The sequence below is a fragment of the Canis lupus genome, chromosome 7 (assembly GCF_048164855.1).
Source record: "Canis lupus baileyi chromosome 7, mCanLup2.hap1, whole genome shotgun sequence".
Classification (NCBI taxonomy): Eukaryota; Metazoa; Chordata; class Mammalia; order Carnivora; family Canidae; genus Canis; species Canis lupus.
In genome coordinates, this window is record NC_132844.1 from 27,328,001 (window position 1) to 27,351,097 (window position 23,097).

Genomic DNA, 23,097 nt, shown 5'->3' on the forward strand with positions numbered 1-23,097 from the left:
TGATGGAATACAGGGCTGGTTTGTAAATGCCTTAAATATACTATGATCTTAAATCTAGGTAGGAAGAGAAGTGGGATTTGGTTCTTTTCTTCCTTTCTTCTAAAAACAAAAAGGATTAAATCTCTTAATCTAGGCTTAGTGTAGAACCCAAAACACACGGCGTAATCAAGAACAGGAAATTCGCCCATGTGGATGTCTCTATGGGTCCTCTATTTTCAGTATTAAAAACAGACCTGCTCTCAATAAGCCTAGAGTGGACCTTTATTAGGGTGGATATTTCCAGTTTGGCTAAAGCCTACCCTGTGGTACTGAGAAACTCAAAGCAGTGCGTGCACAGGTCACAGTTAATAAGGGATAGGAAAGGGGGAGAATTAATTACCTGCTTTTGTGTATTAAAGAACACTGTCGTTTCTGTTACTTCCTTCATTCAGCCATTTGTCTCTCATTGCTTTTTTCTGTATCAGGAGGTTTGGCGGGGTCAGGACCAAGTAAGGAATGTGTGAAATTCACAGCTCCTACAGGGAAATCCAGATTTTAAAAATTGAGGGGAAAACCCTGAGGTTTTATGCATTCAACCACTGATCTTAGAGTCCCCTGAGGGCAGATTTTTTTTTTTTGTTGTTGTTGTTGTTGAAACAAAACTTTGCCTGTTATTCAATTTCTAACTGTAGCACTTAGTTAACTGCTTAGGCCCAAACTAAAATTTAGGCATGTCTTGTGAAGATTTGATTGCCTATTTTAGATAGTTAAATTGTGAAGGTCTTCTCTATTCTGGAAAGATAATATATGAATGATGGGGGAGACAGGAAAGGAAAGAGAGAGGGGGAAAGAAAAGAATAGTTTTGGCTGATGTATTTATGAAGCACTTGCACAAGAGCAGTCAGAAAGAGCCCAAAAGATTATTTATTACACTGTGAACATGACTCTCAATTTCCCCAATTTCTCATTATATTCTTTGAGAGGGAACTTGGGCTAGTGAATTCTCCAGGCAATTTTTGCCATCTGGGATACCTGAGTGGCTCAGTGGTTGAGCATCTGCTTTCTGCTCAGGGCCATGATCCCAGGATCCGGGGATAGTCCTGCATCGGGCTCCCTGCAGAGAGCCTGCTTCTCCCTTCCCTATGTTTCTGCCTCTCTCTCTGTGTCTCTCATGAATAAATATATAAAATCTAAAAAAAAAAGTGTTTTTGCCATCTTGCTTTGTACATTCTTGTGTGGTCAGAAAATTGCACATTCAAGCCTTTAAATAGGGATGGCCACCTTTTAGAGACCATGTGGATGGTAATCACAATTGGTTCATTCTCAGCTTGCACACTCTTTTAAGTCCTAACAGACAACATCAGCAATGTTTCCTAGCTATACTCAATCACCTTTAGCTTGCATACCAATGAGACTGATAGTAGAAACCACTACCTAACTCAAAAGCAGTGGTATGGTTGTAAAACCCTTGGTACTATCATCTCAAAAGATCTCAAATGAATATGCTGGGCTGCTATTGTTATATCATACAGACGTTCCTAGGAGGATTCATATTGAACACTGACAAAAAAAAGATGAAGTGAGGAATTCCCTAAAGTAAGCCAAGTTTCTCTATGTCCTTGGAATCTGGCCATTTTTCTTTCCTGGGGTTTGCTACCAAGACTACAACAAATTATCAGAAGAGATTGCAAGTGGGACACTGGTGATGTCACCATTCACCATCTCCTGATGGAGTTGCTCGGTATAAAGGGCCCCACCATGAATTGCAAGGTGCTACTTGATATTGCAAACATGCTCATCCCTTGTCATTGGAGAGGAGAGGAACCAACTGAAAAGAAACCTTGGTTTAGAAGTAGGAGGATGCTACAATCTCTCAGCAACATCATAAGATGCGTAATTCTTGCCTAGTTCGCATACCACTCCATCTCATAGTGAAAAGAATAATTAAACCACCATCTTATTTCTTAAAAAGAGCTATGGAGTTTGAGTCACCCCATGTCAGTGAAAGACTCGCTGGGGCTTGTATCTCTAGCTCGTTATGTATGTCCCTTTGTAGCACTGTCTTGCAACAGAAATATGTTGAAAATGTCTCAGAGGAGAATCTGAATGTAGGTCACAATTCTTAATGGGGTCTGGTTCTATTTCTTGTAAATTTATGTTATATTAATGTAATTTTGTATTTTCCACCCAGAGCTAGACAAGTTGAAGTCCAAAAATACATCCTAGAGGAATAGTTCTCCAGGGTTGCAAATGAGTTTTCATTGTGTCTTATAGACAGCCAGTCTTCAAGCTGTAGAGGAACACATTCAGTATGTTTTTCCAGGTCCCAGCCTCACCTTTCTGTATATTCAGCTAAGGGCCATGTGTATTAACTACATCTCAGAAGATTACCTTCACCCAGTGCAAGGGTAGGGTGTTTCCATCTGCCTTAGTGGAATTGTGGTTATCGGACACTGCTGATCCATCTCTACGCAGATAACGTTGACCTTGCCAGAAGTATGCTGCCAACTCTTTTTTGCTTTCAGTGCATCACAGTTCCTTTGCCTGATGCTGTTTGCAAAATGCATTTAGAATTGACCTTCAGATGTGAGCTGACAGTAAAAGAGGATTTACATGGTGTGTGTGTTCAGGTTGGGTCTCTTTCTTCGCTGCCATATCCTGCCTTAAGTGTGAGTCATGATCTCCAATTCCATACAAAGCACCCTTTTCCTGAGATTTGAACCGGACTCTTGGGTTCATTTTCTTTGTTAAATTTATGTTCTGCTTGTTGCCTTGCTTCTACCCAAAGTCTGGAGATATATGGCTGCTCAAGAAATGCCTTTCCAGGAGAGATGCCGACTTTAAGCTATGTGCGTGCCAAAGAGTATTGTTTTTCCCAGTTACTTTTCCTGCTTGATGGCCAAAACCTGATTCTTTTTGAAACTTTGAAGAAGGTTTATGGTGGTGGGAAGAGGATATGTAAAGTTTTATTCTTTTGCGAACACAAAACATTAGAAGCTCTGTGCCAAGCTGCTGAGCTCTAAACCTATCAGAGGAGATGAGAACAGAGATTAGAAGAAGAGGAGGGGATGAGGGCAACGGTCTTGTCCCAAATGCCTCATAGCCTCTCTGCTAGATACATTCCTTTGCTCTTCTGCTTCTCTTCCCCACCCCTCTCCAGCCTGCTATCTGCCGCAAGGCCCACCTGCATGGACTGCACTGATGGACTCTAGAAACTTCTGTCTGTCTCTGCGCTCAGCCAATGTAGATTAGAGGGAAGGAAGAGAATGAGGCCAAGGTTTTGATTTCCTGGCCCTGTCTCATTTAGTCTGTCTTAAACTGGACATTGTCCTTGATATTAGGTACTTTGATCTGTCTAGAAAGCCAATGTTCTGTGATTCTATTTCTAGTTCTGGTACCCTCTTCCTTCCTTTGACCCTTTGGATCTTGGGGGTGTTGGCAGCTCTGCTACTGTTAGCCCTAGATTCCTGCACTCTCCCTGCACTCTTCCTGTTCACCCACTTATGACTGTGTGATCCCTTTTGGAAATGATCTCTCTTTGAATTATCTTTTTTTAAAAGATGTATTTATTTGAAAGAGAGAGAGAGAGAGAGAGAAAGCTCGAGAAGGGTAAGGAATAGAGGGAGAGGAGAGGGGGAATCCCAAGCAGACTTTGCACTAAGCACTAAGCACTGAGCCTGACATGGGCCTCTATCCCAGAATGCATGAGATCATGACCTGAGCCGAAACCAAGAGTTGGACGCTTAACCGACTGAACCACCCAGGTGCCCCTTTTCTTATCTTAATTTGAATATATATCTGATCTGTTAGGACTCTGGCTAATAGAACCCTCTTTGAACTTAGCAGTTAAATGACTTATTTGGCTAATAACCTCTTCACTTACAAAGCAAATTCATCCTGGTAAGATTTAATCGGTATTTGTACTACAGTATGAAGGATAAATCAGGTTTTAGGAATCTGGGATTTTTAACTTGGAGGTTTGAAAGGAGAGAAAGGAAGGGAGGAATTTTTGAAGCATAGTTGAGATAGGAGAGGTGGGAAAGGATAAAAGCCAAAGGTGGGCTCACAACGTGTTACACCTGCCTATGGCATGGTGAGGGCAAATGGAGAGTGCCCATTGTTTCTATACCTAAAAGCTTTGCTCACTAAATGCTGCTGTCCCCCTAGGCCCACCCTGTCACAGTGTATGTGTGTGCCATGCCCCTTCAGCAAGCAGATTAAGCAGCTTGTTCAAGCACACACAGTTAGGAATTAGGAGTCAGGGTTTCAGCCCAAAGAGTCTGACTTCACAGTCCAGGCTTTTAACCACTAAATGATGTCTTTAACTGTGCGTGATTCTTAGTGGCCTTTATGTGTCCAGGCCACAGAATAAATGAAGAAATCATTCCTTAGGTAGGAATCTTGGGATTTCAAGCATTTCAGCCTGGCGGGGCCAGAGAGTTTAGAAACATATGAAAACTATGGAGACTTACAAGAAAGCGGAACAAAATCCATTTGGAATTTGTGACCAACATTCAAATGTTCCTCAGAGACATTTTTATCATCTCAAATTTGTGAGACTTCTTGTAAAGGGACCTAGGGAAGGAACCAGAAACCACAGGGAATATCAGGCCAGAGAAGACCTGTGAGGCAGTAATAATGACTTTCATGCTCAACATCAACCAGGATTTCCAACTCACTATCAACCACGTTTGTCACTGAATCAGCCACCTACAGCCCCAAAACTCTTTATCCCACTAATAATCCTCTAAGCCATTTAAGCACTGGACTTAAATATTTTTCAGCTGTTTTCCAGACAGGTTGTGCCAAAAAGCTCTTTCGAGGTGGAGGTAGTGGGTGTTAATATTCCAGTGAAGCAGCACTTCTGAGCAGGTTGCCTGCATAAACCTGAGGGTGTTTTTAGTTTGGGATTTAGATATAAGCAATCAGGCAGGGAGAGTTGCACGCTGTGGGATGCCTGGGAAATCTTGCTTTCAAAACAAAGTGCTTGTCTCAATGGTGGAGGCACTGCCTCGGCCATCAGAATTATCTGCTGAATGCACAAATCTGGTTGAGGTGAGTGGAGCACAGGTGTCTTGTGCTTCCAAAACACCTGCCGAAATATTAATGCTGCAAAGAAGAGCTAGAGATAAAGGAGCAGCTGGGTTAGACTTATACAGGCAGTAGTTCAAAAGGTGATACACACAGTGTGTTTAGTCTAACAATTGTGAATTTGAGATTTAATTTTAACTGAAACTCGATGATACGCTAACTTGAAAATTTATTAGCTGTAGCAGAAAGCAACTCTTCCAGTCCACTGAAATCTCTGACATGCTTTAAAGACAACAGCTGGTTTATTAATTTAGTCAACTTATGTGAAGTTTAATCATGCCTCAGCCCTCCAAAGGATCTTAAAACTAGATGCACGAAAAATAATGAACAATCACAGTCACTGTTGGTGTTTCCTTAGTGGAGTTCTTGGGTTGAATGGAAGTCAGAGTTAATGTGTACTTTTGTTTCCAAAAAATAAAGCAAAGAAACAAACAAACAAACAAAAAAACCCCCAAACCTCACTATATAGTTTATTCCCAGAAGTTAGACATGAGAAGTGCTTAATCAAAGACCAACCAACTAAGGAGTCCTGTTAACTTAGAGCGTTTCTTTTTAATGTGTGAATTTAAAAGTAAAAATGTATCCTTTAACAAACTCTCCAAGTCTAGGATGAAATTTAGCCAGATCCAAAAGTAGCTGGAGAAGATATGGGAGGAAAAGTCTGGGCCACATCTTTTATCTTTTTATTTTTTCTTTTCTTTCCTTACTTATTTTTAAACCATTACAACAATATTCAGTCCACTGTCTTTTTTCGTGTAATAAAGTGTTTATAATTTAGACTTTTCTAGATTAGAAATTGTGGCATTTTGGACACAATGGTTCTGACACCTTCTTTGTGATATTCATGAAGAAAGGGACTTGTTAAAAGAATAGAGTGCAAACATGATTTCCAAGGGGAGTTTTAAAATTAATTAAGATCAAATCCTTTGCAGACTCTCTACATGAACTGTATGCTACTATGGACAATTGAATCTTAGGTTGTACTGAGCAATAGTATGATGAAATGCTTGTAGAACTTTGGGATATTAATTAAGCACATGCTTTTCTTCCTTAAAGCAACCACATTTGCCTTCTTTACCACCATTTGTTAACACCAGTATATATGTAAGTACAAGTTGCACACACTTTTAAACTTGAGCTCTGTTATTAGAATGTTTTGCTTAAACTGTGGATGACTAACGGGGGATGGATGGCTCATTAACAAGCCTGGATAATTCAAAAGTCCATCCAAAAAAAAAATTTTTTTGAAATCCCTGGTAGGCTCCCCACAGTGTGTAGGTGCTGGCTCTGCAGTGATATCTCATAGCCAAAGGAAAGTGACTCTGCAAGGTGGTAAGCACTCCAGCCAAGCAGAAAACAAAATGTGTAGGGCACCCAACCATCCTGCTGTGAGGGTCAGGAGTGTCTGGGATGGCTTCATGGAGGAAGGGACATTGGACTGGGTCTTAAAAGAATTGTTTAGGGGGACTGCATTGTGTTTCTTTTTTTTTTTTTTCTTTTTTGAGAGAGAGAGTGAGAGCATGCATGTGAGTGGGGAGGAGGGGGGCAGGGAGAGGGAGAGAGAATCTCAAGCAGGTTCCATGCTGAGCACAGGGCTGGAGTTCATGACCCTAAGATCATGACCTGAGCTGAAATCAAGAGACAGAAGCTTAGCTGACTGAGCCACCCAGGCTCTGCTGCAGTGTGCTCCTTTGAAATGCTTGTGCAACTTTGGGTTTGAGGGTGAGATAAAAAGTTGACCACGAGACATCAGAGATCACATCTTCCCATATTGCCTACACTGCAAGATTATAAAACTGTGCAGAAGCTTTGCGAAGAGGTAGGTGATGCATGTGTGTGATTTTTTAAACTTAGGGTGGGAACAAATGCCTTTTCTGACATGCTGTCCTCCTAACTGGCCAGGTTTCCAATAGCTCTAAATCTGCAGGGATTATTAGTCAGGGTTCCTAACCTGACACGGGAGTTTGGTGATTTACTTCCATGGACCAGACATCCACTTTTGGGCTATATTTCTGACGAGCAAGCAGTTCAGGGGCGGTGTATGCAGGGTTTCCACACTGAGTGCTTAACTGCTCCTGAGAAAGACCCTCCAACGTCATTCTATTACTCGATACAAAGTCTGGAAGATTTACAAACAGGCAGACCAAAAAGTTCACCTCCAGCAGAGAAGACTTTAATTCTTCTTAGCAGCAGTTGGATAAAGAAGGTCTATGAATAACTTGATCAAATATCCAGTAAAAACATATTTTATAGCAGCAAATCTCACGGGGATAAGGATTCAGGGAAACAGGTTGAGACATTGTCTTTACGTAAAATCGCTTGGTTTTTGGCTTTAAATTCTTGGGTTTTTCTTGCAGCCAGCTCTCAGGAATGTTTTCTTTAGCTTATGCCTGGCATTCCATGACCGGCCATTCACATTACACTATATTGTAAAGTTTCTTATGTGACAGAAGACCACGATGAGGCCAAATAATATCTGTCTTTTTAATCCAACCCTCTCCAGTCAACTACCTCCATTCCCCATTGCCTTGGGAACCTGACTCACTTTACTCCCTTTTGTTTTCTGCTTACCCTTAGAGAGCGGGAATCACAGTTCTACTTCTGTGTGCTGCAATCTCCTCATCAGTGACATGAGATAATATTAGAATCGACTTCATAGTGTTTTATATTGATTAAAAATGTTAATCTAGTTTAGAGGATTGAAGCATGTGGGAAGTGCTCCATTGATATGTTATTCTTCTTGCACAATCTGTCTGTTGTGCAAAGCAAGAGAACAGAATGGGTTTTGACAGTCATCACATGTAAGGGGAGACGGCAGTGCCTGCTTCGTGGCAGTTGTGCTCAGCAGGAGAGAGCTGTCTGCAAGCTCCACCTGGACAGCCCAGCTGGGGCTTCAGGGATGGTAGAAGGAGGGAGAGGTCCTGAGGTCCCTAACTCAGGCCTGAAAAGCTTCCCCAGAAACAAGGTTGGCTTAGGAAGAAACAGAAGGATGGTGGATCATGCTATCTGGGCTCGCGGTCTATTTAAAATCACCCCCAGTGAGCATGATTGGCCTGGAAAGACTCAAGGCTGAGGTCTGTGTCATGAAAGCTGTAAACCAGGGGTGAAATCACACAGCAAGATTGAATCAAAATGAATCTCTGGGCTCCTCTGAGAGTGTGCACTGGAGACCTCCAACAACAATATAGGTTGTTTTCAGGGTTTTATAACTTAAGTAGAGTCCCTCTGCATTCAGTTAGCCATTGTTGAAAAGCAGCAAACATTTTTAAGCATGAAGGATTTTTCCTTTTAAGATTATTATGTTGAGCTTATTTGGAATGAATAACATTTTGAGAAAAATCACAGAATGGTTTCACAGACAGCAGAATGTGTATTGATGTCACATGTAACTGCACTTATGAAATGCTAAATTTAGATTTTTACTTGTACTTAAGTGGCATTTTATTTTTTTTTAAGATTTTATTTATTTATTCATGAAAGACACACAGAGAGAGGCAGAGACACAGGCAGAGGGAGAAGCAGGCTCCATGCAGGGAGCCCGATGTGGGACTCGATGCCAGCACTGTGGGATCACCCCCTGAGCCAAAGGCAGATGCGCAACCGCTGAGCCACCCAGGCATCCCTTATGTGGCATTTTAAATGAGGCATTACTTTAATTAATATACTACATGTTAGCTTAATATGATAAGGGACTCTGTGTATCATACATTTTCACCTGTGCCTTCAACTATTAAGTTTCCATTGTCATTTGAAATAGTATCTCTCCACCTGGAGAAAATGCTGGTAGATCTTAGTGCTGCCTCTTGGGATGTGTTGGTTCTGTGTTTCGAATAAAGTCAGAGTCAGCTGGATTAACAAAATAGACATGGACGTTTATACTCACCAACAATTTTGATATTGTATTTATCCAGAAGAAAATTTTCAGTTTTTAAGTCCCTAAATAGACTGAGAAAAGTCTATTGCAACTGTATGCTAATGAGGATTCTTTCTTGACTTGAGTCTCAGAAGCTATAATGGACTAAATTCTTTGAGTTCCCAGAAGAACACACTAGCAAACAGGGCAAAATGTTTTCAGGTTTCTGTTCCTAGCTTTGACTTGACATTGACAAGCTGTTAATCTGGGAATTGTCTCATTTTAAAGTGGGAGACTTGCTAAGCAATGAATATAAGCAGTCTTTTTACAAAGCATTAAGAAATAGATCAGATAAGTGGAGTTTCTCCTTTTCTAATCAAGCGATAGTTGGAAAGAATGCAGTTAAAGTCACTAAATGGCTCCTAGCCTGACTCCTCTGTAAATACAGCCGTATTTTCAGGGTTGTTCCGTAGAGGTGTGGATCTCAGAACAAATCATGGAGCACTCTCCTCCTTCCCTATATTCCAGGCAGGTGAAATTTGCCTAAAGTGGATGAATGCCTTGGGTATCTGAGAAGGCTGTCCTTAAGAGTCTGCTTGGAAGAAGAGATTTGTCATCACATATTGTAGGAGTCACATGTTTTTTGGTCTTGGTAACAATAAGCTAATTGAAAAAAATAAAACCCTTCTAGTTTTCCTTGGCCACACAATTGTAGGATTCGGATATCAGGACCGAGTCCTCTAAGCATCGTCCCAAGGAAGGGCACCTAATTTACAGTCCCTTTGGGAGGCATCCATGATGGCATGGCCAACTCCAGGTATCCTTGGTAATGCTTCACAGGAGAGCCATGGGCATGAAATAACACGACAGACTTGCGTATTCACCACTCTATACTAAGATAATGCATGTAGTGGGTGATCTCTGTATTGTAACCAGAAATATAACCAGGGAGAGGCGGACAGGGCAGGAATTCAAAAACAAATCATTTAAACATGATTATTAGAAACAGGACCACATGCTCAGACATAATTTGTGTCCTTTCCCTCACCAAACATTTTATCCAGCTGTTTGTTCTTCCATTCATCTCTCCTGTCTTGAGGATGCAGGCTTTTTAAGGGAGAGGTGATGGTGTGGGTGGGGATGGTACCTACCTCAGCCAGGCAGAGCAATTGCATGGGTCCTCCAAGTGGATTCTGCTACCTTTTAATGCCTAATCGTACTGTGAAGGGCATCAGAGCCTTTTGCTTTCTCAAGTCATGATGTGTTTACACATTCAAATGCTTTTGAGTGACGAGCAGTTTGACAGCCAATGAATAATGAAACAAGCTAGTAAGTAATTTACTTTAAAAATAACCAGTTATGCAGTAGTTTGTTGGAAGCTTTTTCCCTGCAAGATTTGTTTGGATGTGTATCTTCAGCATCTCTTATTTTAAGTCTGTTATTCTCTTTTCATGGAATTTCTTCCATTTAAGGAGAAATAGGTATGTTTTATGTGCTATAGAAAGGGGTTCTAAGTTACAGAATTGCTTTCTAGCCTCTGGAATCCTGCAGCAGAGGGGAGTTGGGGGACAGTGATGTGGAAGGAAATCTATTAACTATACTTTTGTGGACTTTCCTGATATAGCTATCAACAAAACTGATACAGTTGTCTCTTTAATTTTAAAATTTAAAGTCTTTAAAAGAAGACATTTATGACTAAAAAAAATAATAAATGGGCTATATATATATATATATATATATATATATATATATATTTTAAGTTTAAACCTTGTTAGTTAACATACAGTGCAATATCAGTTCCTGAAGTAGAATTTAGTGATTCATCACTTACATACAACACCCGGTGCTCATCACAAGTGCCCCTTTTAATACTCATACTCATCTAGCCCATCCTCCACCCACCTCCCTCCATCAACCCTGTTTAAGAGTCACTTATGACTTATTTCCCTCTCTCCTTCTTTTCTTTTACCCCTTTCCATATGTTCATCTGTTTTCTTCTTTAAATTCCACATTTGAGTGAGTTCATATCGTATTTGTCTTTCTCTGACTGACTTATTTCACTCAGCACAGTAAAATACACCCTAGCTCCATCCACAGCATTGTAAATGGAAAGATTTTATTCTTTTTCCTGGCTGAATAATATTCTATTGTATATATACCACATCTTTTCCATTCATCTGTCAGTGGACATTTGGGCTCTCTCCATAGTTTGGCTGTTGTTGATAATGCTGCTATAAACTTCAGGGTACATGAACCCCTTCAAATCTGTACTTCTGTATCCTTTGGGTTAATACCTCGTAGTGCAATTACTGGATCATAGGGTAGTTCTATTTTTAACTTTTGAGGAACCTCCAAACTATTTTCCAAAGTGGCTGCACCAGTCTGCATTCCCACCAAGAGTGCATTCCTCTTTCTCTGCATCCTCACCAACACCTGTTGTTTCTTCTGTTGTTAATCTAGCCATTCTGACAGGTGTGAGGTGGTATCTCACCATAGTTTTGTTTTATATTTCCCTGATGAGGAGTGATGTTGAGCATGTTTTTATGTGCTGTTAGCCATCTGGAGTTCTTCTTTGGAAAAGTGTCTATTCATGTCTTCTGCCCATTTCTTAATTGGATTATTTGGGGGGTATTTTTGGGTGTTGAGTTTGGTAAGTTCTTTATAGATTTTCGATACTAATCCTTTATCAGATATGTCATTTGCAAATATCTTCTCTAAACGGGCTCTATTTTAGAGCACATGTCAACCAAAACAAAAAGATGTAATTGGTCCAGAAATAAAAATAAATATGGAAAGAAATTGTATATATCAATAAAATTAGCTACAGTGTCTCCTAGAAAAGTTCATTAAAACTTCTCCTTTTTTTTTAATAGTTACTAATTTGAAAACAAGAATTTCTCCCTTTGTTTTTAGCTGGAACAGATAAACTTTTTTTTATTGTTCCTCTTTGAATTTGCTTTTATTGTAAAGACAAATCAATTTTTATACACATTACCATGCTTCATTGGAACACACACATTTCTGGACTAACAGATAATCCAAACTTTAAGATTTTCATTGAATTTAAATTATTGGAGCCTTCTTGAGGAATCTAGATTGTAGGGGAAGCAAGCTTTCCAAAAGAAGGACTATTGTTTTCCTGCACCCAGAGGGAAAATAAAGCATGATTTAATAAGTCAAAGTAGTCTCTGTCACTTATGACTACATTAAAAAAGACTTTGCGAAGAAAAATATTTGTAGCTATGAGATCCTTCAAAATAGGGTGAGATTTATCATTACATTGATTATTGAGCATTCCCCAAGAGATGATGTCTTGTTCCTGATCTTAGAGGAAAAGCTTTTCATTATTCACCATTGAGTATGATATTAGCTGTGGGTTTCATAAATGACCTTTATTATGTTGAGGTATGTTACCTCTGAAACTACTTTGTTGAGGGTTTTTATCGTGAATAGATGTACTTTGTCAAGTGCCTTTTTTACATCTATTGAAATGATCATATGATTTTTGTCTTTCGTCTTGTTAATGTGATATATCACATTGATTAATTTGCAAATACTGAACTATCCTTGCATCTCTGGAATAAATCTCAGTATATTGTGATAAAAGATTTTTAAAAACATATTGTAGGATGGGGAGGATTGTAATGTATCATAGGATTTTGTTGAGGATATTTTTATCTATGTTCATCAGAGATAATGGCCTGTAGTTTTCTTTTTATTTTTTTTTGGAGTGTCTTTATCTGATTTTGTAATAGGATAATGCTGACCTCATAGAATGAATTTACTTCCTATTCTATTTTTTTTAATAGTTTGAGAAGAATAGGTATTACCTCTTCTTTAAATATTTGGTAGAACTCAGCTGTAAAGCCATCTTGAATGTACCAGAGTTTGTTTTTGTTTGTTTGTTTATTTATTTATTTAGCTACTGAAGGACATCTTGGTCATTTCTGAGCTTATGCAATTATGAATAAAGCTGCTATAAACATTGATGTGAAGGTTTTTGTGTGGCTATAAGTTTTCAGCTCAATTGGGTTAATATGTAGGACCATGACTACTGTATGTTATGATAAGACAATGCCTAGGTTTGTAAAAACCATCCAAAGTGGCTTTACCATTTTGCATTCCCATCAGCAGTGAATGGGAATTCCTGTTGCTCTGCATCCTCATCAGTATTTGATATTGCCAGATTTTTGGATTTTAGCCTCTCTAATAGGTATGTAATGGTATCCCATTGTTACTTTAATTTCCAGTTCCTTGATGACATATGATGTTAGAAATCTTTTCATATGTTTGTGTGAACCATCTGTATATCTTCTTTGAGAGGTTTCTAGGTCTTTTGTCCATTGTTAATTGGGTTGTCATTTTATTGTTGAGTTTCATAAATGCTTTGTATATTTTGAAGACTAGTCCTTTAACAGATTTATCAGTATTTTGTAAATATTTTCTCCCAGAACTCCTTTTGTAGAGCTGGAAACAGGGCTCTTTCACACCCCAAAACCTTAGGCTACGTACATAGATCAATAAAATGCAATTAGCTACAAACTTGTGGTAAGGGCCTAAAAGTGCTTATTTTTCTTTAGGTTACATTAATGCCTGAGGATATATAACCTACCTTACTGCTTTTTATTATAGTAAAGCAATTACTTTTTGGAGTCTTTTCTGGAAATATGCATTTTTATGGTTAGACTGGCTTGAGCTCCAGTTAAAAGTTGGTTAGATCTTATATTTTAAAAATCCTCAGTGTTAAAGGGATAAAGCTGACTATACACGTAAATTCCAAAGGAAATTTGATATTCACTGTTTAAGGACTAAGACTATTTCTCCTAATGATATTCTAAATAAAGAGTTGTACAGTGCAAATCCTTGTTACCACTTTGAAGTGGTATGACAGTGGAATGTCATATTGGAAACTATTCCTTACCTTGTTTTGGAAGATACTGGCTCCATTGTGCCTTAGAGCTCAGTGTGGATTAGATACTATAGCATCTGGGTTTTAGAGCATCCATACTCAATTCTGCTGCCTCTATTGTATAGTAAGAATTCTTACCCTTCCTTCTCAAATAAAGCCTTTATATGCAGCATATATTATTTTATATATTATATTTTACACATATAAAAATATATATTACATTCTCTTTCTCATATATATGTGTATATGTTCTTGCTGAGATACACTGGAGGACATGTGCTTTTTCTTTTAGAGGGGAAGCTTGTATTTTCTTGACTGAAGGGCACAAGATACTTTTTAAAAAAAGTTAGAACAGTCAGCATTTCCTATTTTTCTTAATTGCCCTACCATAAACTTGCTCAAGAGATGATTAATTTTGATGAAATTTGGCTAATAGTTACCCAAATTAGATTCAATGTTTGCTTTATGGGATGGTGGGAAAACGTGACATCTTACGACATTTATCATCTTAAAAGTGAGCTACAATTCAGAAGGAAACAAATCTGAGGGCAGAATATTGTAAAGGAAAGGGATTATTTTCCTGGAAGGGTAAGGAAAGGTACTGGATAGATACCACGAAACAAGGGATTTTATGAAATTAAAAAAAAATCAGTTTTAATGCCTACAACTTGATGTTCATATAAGTCTTTAAATCATAGAACTCAGGGTTACTCTGTAGAAGTCAAAGCAGTCTGTCCTATTACATGTTAGTGATTTTTATTATAGGAAGAGATATAATTCAGTAATTTTCCAACCATCAGGTATTAGTCAGGACAAGCTAACTGTTGTAATTAACAATTCCAAAGTCTTAATGGCTTAACACAGTAAAAATTTACCTTTTGCTGATGTCATGGTACAGTATAGGCTGGAGGGAAAGTATGGTGGGGTCTACTTCACATGGTCATTGAGGCCGTGGATCATTGATCTAGAGTACCCCATCCTCAAGCATTTGGAATCCTCTTCTCAATCCTCTGCATCTAGTCTGTGATAAGAAATGAGAAGATGGGAGGTTTTTTATAGGTCAGGCTTAGAAGTAGCAAGTATCATTTCTGGGCCATGCTGCACTGGCCTGTCACATGTCTCTGCCTGTCTGTGAGGAAGGCTGGGAAATGCAGTCTTGTCGTATGCCCAGGAGGAAAATAAGACAGGACTTAATAAATCAAAGTAGTCTCTTCCACTTATTCTACACCAAAAGAAAAAAGAAAAAAAATATTTGTGAAGAAAAATATTAGTAGCTATGAGAACCTTCAGAATAGGATGCAATTTATAATTTTGTTCATTATTTAGCCTTTCTCTAGACTTTCAGAAAGAACTGATTTCCTTGTGTTTTCAGAAGCCCCAAACCCAGGCTCAACCTTTCTCCTAATACATGGTCCTCCATGAATGATTTGGGGAGAATGGCATTGTTTTCATTTGACAATGTTGATGAATAATGGGAGAAATTTTTTTCATCTTTAAGGAGCAAAAGTGTAGGCAATGTTTTATTTTTTGTTTTATATTAACATTATTCTAATTTTCTACTGCTATGCAACAGATCACCCCAAAGCTTAAAGGCTTAAAAGAAAAATAGCATTTTAAAAAATTTAAATTCAGTTAATTAACATATAATGTATTATTGGTTTCAGAGATAGAAGTCAGTAATTTATCAGTCTTATATAATACCTAGTGATCATTACATCACATGCCCTCTTTAATGTCTATCACCTAGTTACCCCATCCCCTCACCTCCAGCGACCTTCAGTTTGTTTCCGATGATTAAGAGTGTCTTATGGTTTGTCTCCCTCTCTGATTTTGTCTTGGTGTTTTTCCCCTCTCTTTCCCTATGATCCTCTGTGTTGTTTCCTAAATTCCACATATGAGTGAGATCATATGATAATTGTCTTTCTCTGATTGACTAATCAGTTTAGCATAATATCCTCTAGTTCCATCCACGTCATTGCAAATGGCAAGATTTCAATTTTTTTGATGGTTAAGTAGTATTCCATTGTATATATGTATACCACATCTTCTTTATCCATTCATCTGCCAGTGAACATCTAGGCTCTTTCCATTATTTGGCTAAAAGAAGAAAAACATTTTATTATTCTATCACAATTCAGAAATTTGGGAATGGCTCAGCTGGGTGGTTCTGGATTATCCTTCATGTGGTAGCAATCAGATGGTGGCTAACATCAGGATGCTGAAGCAGCTGTGAGGAGAGACTGTGTGGAGAGACACCATTCATGGAATCTTTGCATCTCTTCATATGATCTCTATGCACAGGCTGGCTTGGGCTTCCTGTCTGAGTGGTGGCATCAGGGCAGTAGACTACTTACATAGATTCTGAGGGTTTTAAAGGATATTTTTCTGCCTTGAAGAAAACTTAGCTGGATTGTTAGGTTCATTAGATACTTTTCCAGTGACAGTGCTACCAAACTTTCCACCTTTATGTGATACGGCTTGCCTTTCCTCCAGCTTCTAATAACATTTTCCTTACTTTCCTTTACGCTCTCACTGACAGTATCTTCAGGAATCTTTAGGATTCTGCGGACACTCTCCTTGGGGTCCTTTAGGTTTTCACTCAGCCTCCTTTGGGCTCTTCCACCCATTTTGCAGATCCATAGCCAATGCCACATGGTCTCGCTTTTTGTAACAGCATCTCCCTATTCCAGACACTAATATCTGTTTCATTTATATATTTATGAATAATAAATTACCACAAAAGTTATTGGCTTAAAAGAACAATATTCCCCCCCCCCCCCCCAAAAAAAAAGAACAGTAGCCCTCCATTAGCTCTACAGTTTCTGTAAATCAGGAATTTGGGAAGGGTTCTGATGGCCAGTCCTGGTTCAGAGTCTCATGCGTTGAAATCAAGTCATATTGGATCTGGGACCACAGTTGGCCATTTCAGCAGGTTGTTGTGAGGATTAAAAGAGATGTTTATAAAGTGTTTGCTGCTGTGCTTGTCATGCCATCAATGTTCAAAATATATTAGGCCTTGTATATTTTTGTGTCCTTCATGAAACCTAGCTTAATGTTCTGCCCATAATGGATTTTTTTGTAACACTGACTTAACAGATAAAATAAGATAATGGAGGTTTAGGAATCATTTATTCCTCATCTCATTGTAAATTTCCAAGAATTTTTTGGATTGAATTTATTGATTTAGGAATAAGAAAAAATTAACTCGTAGCACTCAGTGTCACAGGCAGATGAGGACATTGCATTTCTGTCACTTAGGCCTATTTTCTACTCTGTAAAGCCTAACCACTACTTCTTTTCTTTTTTAAAAATTTAAAAATTTTATTTATTTATATGAAAGGGAGGGAGAGAGAGAGAGAGAGAGAGAGAGAATGAGAGAGAATGAGCAGAGGGAGGGGCTGAGGCAGAGGGAGGAGGAGACTCCCCACTGAGCAGGGAGCAGATGTGGGGTTCAATCCCAGGACCCTGAGATCATGACCCAAGCTGAAGGCAGACACCTGACCAAGGAAGCCACCCAAGTGCCCCCAACCACTACTTCTAACAAAGTTTACTTGCACATGTCTTTTCTCAGGAAGTTCATGTTGTGTCAGAACTGACTCACCCCACAGAGTAGAACTCCAATTCTCATTATTTGCATTCTGCTTCCATTCAGCCAAACAGTGGGTCCTCTTCATCTGGCCAAGAGAAGATATAACTTTCTATGGATTTCTAAGTTTGAACTTTCCTATGTTTGGAGAGATTATTTTTCACTGTCTTAGAAGAGTGCATCTACCCAAAGAGCCCTGCCAGATCAAATTGCAAATTTTTAGGACAATTGGGAGGAGCTAAAGATTTGAGAGGTTGAGGCAACTATCCCCTAAGTGGTACCTCATAATACTGTTTGGTTCCTCCTCACCCATGCCTTCTGTTTATTGCATTTTGAGGTGCTGGTAGAGAGAGGAGAAGGACAAAGATGCAAGATCTGTAATTGAAAAGTATAATGATGGATTGAAGTAGTTTTTACTTTTGGCATATGTTCGAAGGAAGAGAAAAGACACAAATCCTCTTAAAAATGCCACACATTTTAAAACCTGACATTTGACTAACCTATGGATTGCCACCACTAGGGACTAACCTGAAATAACACCTTAAAGACATTTTGGGGTCAAGAAACTTCCAAAAACGTTTCTTAAAGTCATTCTCTTGGTACCTTATAGGATGCTTTCAGAAAAGAAAATCTGCTCGAGGCAGGTTTCTATTTTGTTTTGGTTTGGTTTTTGTCCTGGAAATATTTTACTCATATAGACATGCTACCCCTGATCAGTTGAAATTAGTCCTTGAATATAAAAGCAGCCATAGGTCCAGGGAGGCAGTTTCCTTTCTGGCTGGATTTGCAGCTTTTATGTTAATGTGTTGCTACTTTGAAAAGGCATAGGAGAACATCACAGATGCAATGCTCATGAATGGTTTCCAGTCAGTGGAAAATAAATAGACTTCCAGAGAAAGGGAGTATTGGAAAAGTACCAGTATTCATCATATTGGTGTATGTTCAGAAAACCACCTTACTGAAGTCATTCTGGAATTCTGCTGCCCTCTTAATTTTCATTAGATTCAATGGACATTTCTATAAGGAATGAAATGAACTGAAAAAAACGTGTGTCATTTCAGAGATAAAATCAGGTTTTGATCTGGTATCAAAGGAGTAATGAAGACTTGCATTTCATTAAAAAGCCACCCCTCCTTTTTAGTCCACTTTAGAAAATGCTAGCCTGGAAAGGGATTGATAGTGTCAGAACAACTTAAGCAGTGGTGAAAAGTTTAGTCTAAAATTTAAAAAATGAAAAAAAGAAGCTGATTCTTTGCTTTTAGCAAATGTAAGAGTTTACTTATTACTGATGTCAGCATTTAGAATTTGTTTCTGTTTGTAAGGTTTAGAAAGCTTTGTTAAGCTATATGGAGATATCCTAGCTCTTATTTGGAATCCTAGAATCCTAGGGAATTCAGAATTTGCATTTGATTTCAAAATATCTTCTTAAAAATAATATTTCACATGTAATGTGATGTGAAATTAACTCTATTATGAGGCTGTTTCCTTTTTTATGTTGGCTGGACTCTTCTCATTAATGGTTTATCCCCCTACTTCTAATGTTAAGTGGATTTGTGCCTTTAACAGAGCCCTGTGTTTTAGGGGGCAGACTTCTGTTTTGTATTCTCCTGTTACCTATTCAAGGCATCAAAGGCAGGCAATTTCCAGGAATATGTGGGGCAACTTCAAATAGATTCTAAGAATCATGGAAGGTTCTAGAACTTTGAATCTCAACTATGAATCTGGAAGATAAATGCGTATAAATAGACACATGTTAAAGTGTGGGGCTGCTACATTCCCTCAATGGATCACAGAGTTAAACACAAGGTAGGGGTTTCTATTTCAGGGAGAATTTTGAAAACTTAGGGGGAAAAAAAAGTAAAGTCAGTAATACTGCTTATGGTGATCTGGGCTCTACATGGATTGTGAGAAGACTTGGACTTTGGTCTTAGTCTTTCCTTTTAAATGTTCCAGGGTGTTCCAATTTTATGGCTTAAATCATGTCCTATCGTGTATAATTTCTTACTTTTTACACGTCTTTTGGCAACAACATAGTTTATTTTAAGAGTTACTGATTTGTAGGTGCAAGCTTAGTAGTTTTATAGGCTTTCTTTTTTGGGGGGGGTATAAAATTTTTTTTTTTTGCGTTTTGATCTACTGAGCCCCTTCTCCATGATTCAATGGCAAACTGTAATGAGAACATTAACCACAAACAAACACAATTTTTTTCTGCAATATGAATCTCAGAACATTTAGTCAAGTGATGCCAACTTGCAGCACAGAGCATTGTGCAAACTTCTAGTCTGTTTGGGGGGTAATTCTGGCTTACGTAGAACTAATACAGAATCATAATCTATGTGAGATCTGTGCTAATGCTCATTTTTAAGCTTTAGGTTAAAATTAGAAAACCAAAAAGTCATTTTAGCACCATTTAGTGGCATTCAAGTTTGCTCTTCAAAGATGATTGAGAAGGTTGAAGTTGGAGATTGTCAAACAGTTGACAGTTTCTACCAGGACCTTCAAGTTGTGCCACCAGGAAGTACCTGCACAGAGAACTCCATATTCTAGTGAGACATGTTTTCTTTTTGTTGGCATTCATTTTAGAGCTAGCCCTACAGCTCTGCCTATCAGTGACAATGCTATTTTCTTATTCATTTGAAGGTTGTGGGGAAATAAGAAGCAATTTCGGAGGTGGAACAAGGCAGTTTGTGTGTGTATATGTTTGTGTGTGTGAAGGCATAGGTCTGAATAGTATCTAATGAATATTTGATGTAAAGGCAGTAGTCCTTCATCTGTGTTGCACAATTACTGCTTGATAATGCCAAGGAAATAGGCTTCTAATACTTATGTTCAGAAAATAACAATTGGTTTCTCAAAGCCCTATTAAGGTTTTATAAGAATCTGTTTCCTTTTCCTTCTAAAGCTGGGGCAGATTAGGGTGGGTCTGGGTCAATTTGTAGATTGTTTGCTTTAAACCCATAGTCACCCTTGACTTTCTACACTCCCCTTTCCTCCACCACTCCCAACTCTAAATCATCTTCCTCAGGCAGGTCCTTATGAAAGGATTCCCCTTTATCCTCAGAGATACAGAAATTTGTTGTGCTTATTTTCAAGTTTCCTCAGAAAAACAATTCTTTCTCATGTAGAGCTGTAGTGCCAGAAAGTAAGAAATACTGTGCTTTCCACAGAGGTACCTGCATTCTGTCAATCAAACACAAATAACCACCTCAATAACCCGTAATTATCACTGACAGTATAGTTCACACTTAACGTGTAATCATCACAGACACTGGTTTCATAATTAGCCCCCTGACTAACCCGGGCAAGAAGTATAACAATGGAGAGGGTGTGTTGTGTAGACCAGTTGCCAGTGCTATAGGCGAGTTGATCCACCCTCCCTTGGTCCAGAGAGGAAGGCAGTAACTCCTCCCTTCCCCCACTAATAAAACATGCATCTGCAAGTGTTCAGATCGATCATGACTGTGTCAGTGCCTAAAGAATAGCTATCTCTGGTTGTCCTTGGGGGAGAGAGCATTCCCACAGTGCAGAGTTTATGCAGCAAATCACACGATGTGTGGCCAATTTGGAAATGAGAATAAAAGAATCTAAACTGTAAATTCTTGTTCCTTTAGAGTGATAAGTTAATTTTAAATGTGTAGACATCATCTTGGATAAGGAGGCCAAAAGCTTTCCCAGAACTTCCTGTGATTGAGAGTCACTTCTAATGTTAGATATATTCAGGTTGGAGTCATTTTGCCTTGGTAGCCATTAGCATACGGAGCATTGGACTGACAAAACTGTGGACAAAGGCAGGGGAATTAAGTGGTCTGTTAAGCCTGATCCAGGTGTTCTAACCTGTGACACCATTGCTGAGGGCTTCCTGTGACCAGGAACATATTCCTGCAGAGTATGAATCTAGGTTTCCCACAGGAACTTCCCATCTCTATTGTTACACTCTTGTGCTGCTCCTTCCTCTACATATAAATATCTCTGCTTTTTTCTCGTTTCCTTTCATTAGTGTTTAGCACAACTAGCCCTGTGCTGGGCAGTAAGGACACAAAGATGACAAGGCATTGTCTCTGTCCTCAAGGAGTTCATATGAGGGACACAGACATGTAAACAAGTAATGTCAACAAACAATCAGAAAACCTATAAAAGAGGTAGAGACAGGCATTGAATAATGTGGAGGGACAGTAGGGACACGATAACTTCTCTGGGGAGACCTAAGGTGGGGGAGTAGCTTGGTAAAAGAGTTGATGTTTGAGATAGGTCATAAAGGATGAGTAGAAGTATGCCAGAGAGAGAAGGAGGAAAATGAAAGTGCTCATTTGACAAATTTAGATTTTATTATGTAGGCAACACAAATCCATTTAAACAGGGAGGATATGTGGTTAGAATATTAGAAAGATAACTCTAGCAGTTTAGAAGTCACCTGTGGAGACTCTAAGATAAGGAGACAATGAGGAAGAGGTAGGCAAAAGTGAGGACCTGAAATAAGGTAAAAATTCTATGTGTATATGAGAAGGTGAATAAAAGTGATTTCTGAGAGGTAGAATTGACAGGTATTGGTGATGGATGGGATTTGAGATCCCATGGGTTTCAATTGTCTGGGTATATGTTGTACTTATTCATTCATTTAACAAATACTTATGCAATACTTGACATCTGTAACACGCAAAGATTATCAATATGAAATTGCTCTCTTCAAGGACTTAATTTTATCTGGCACAAGAACCACTTGGGAAATCCTAGAAATTTCAGTGCCAAGGCTGCACCTCAGGCCAATTAAATTAGATTCTCAGAAGGTGGGCTGTGTTTGTGATGGGAGTGAGATCCAGCATTAGTAGGTTTAAAAGTTATCCAGATAATTCCAAAGTGTAGCCAGTGCTCCAAGAAATCACAAGCTAGTCAGTCAATATAACATTGCAAAATAGTGTGATAAAAGCTATAACTGGAATTGGAACATGGTCCTCTGGCAGTAGAGAGAAGGACCATGTAGGTCTTCCTTCTAGCTCAGAGAAACCAACCTAGAGAAGGGGCTGCTTTAGTTGAAACTAGGAGAATGGGGTATTTTTTACAGGAGTTGAAGTGGAGTGGACATTCTGCTCCAGGGAGTAGTCTTTGCAAGGAAATATGCTAAAACAGAGACGAGTTGAGGAGGAATGTGGTGAGGGAAGAGGAAGGATACAATACATTCTACTTTCAGAGGATGATGGTCCCATGAAATATCCAGGAAGAAAGGTCAGCATCAGTTGGGTCTATGAATCTGGAGTTCAGGAGAAATGAGATCTGAAGGTACAGTTTTAGGAGTCTCGGATTCATGGTTGAAGCAGTAGCCATATACAAGATAACTCAGGAACACTATGTGCAATGTATGCAGCCCTAAATAACATTGACATTTACTTGGGGGCCAGCCGCAGAAGAAGAGGAGTGCTAAGGAGAAATAGCAGGAAGGGAGTGCATTCATCTTTGAAGATTCTTCCATTCTACAGCCTTGTTCATCTCCCCTTGATTAATTACAGTCTGGTTATTGTCACATGTTAGTCATTGCATAATTCTAAGTTCTCATTATACATGTGAATGGGGACATTGCCAGCAAAGGCCATTCACTTGTTATTACTATTATTTCCATTATGAAGAGAGGATCATTTGTTCAGACAAAGTCTAAACAAGACACTAGGGGTGTATACCTTCCTTGCC

The 23,097-nt window shown here is 38.8% G+C and overlaps 1 long non-coding RNA gene across 1 annotated transcript; it reads right to left on the reverse strand.

Moving 5' to 3' along the window:
- Nucleotides 1–404: 404 nt before the first annotated feature.
- LOC140636262 (uncharacterized) lies at nt 405–17,544 on the reverse strand. The gene is made up of 3 exons (XR_012033558.1): nt 17,434–17,544; nt 14,708–14,853; nt 405–515 (listed from the first exon to the last, which is right to left on the reverse strand). It is a non-coding gene; the product is annotated as an uncharacterized lncRNA (long non-coding RNA).
- Nucleotides 17,545–23,097: the final 5,553 nt, after the last annotated feature.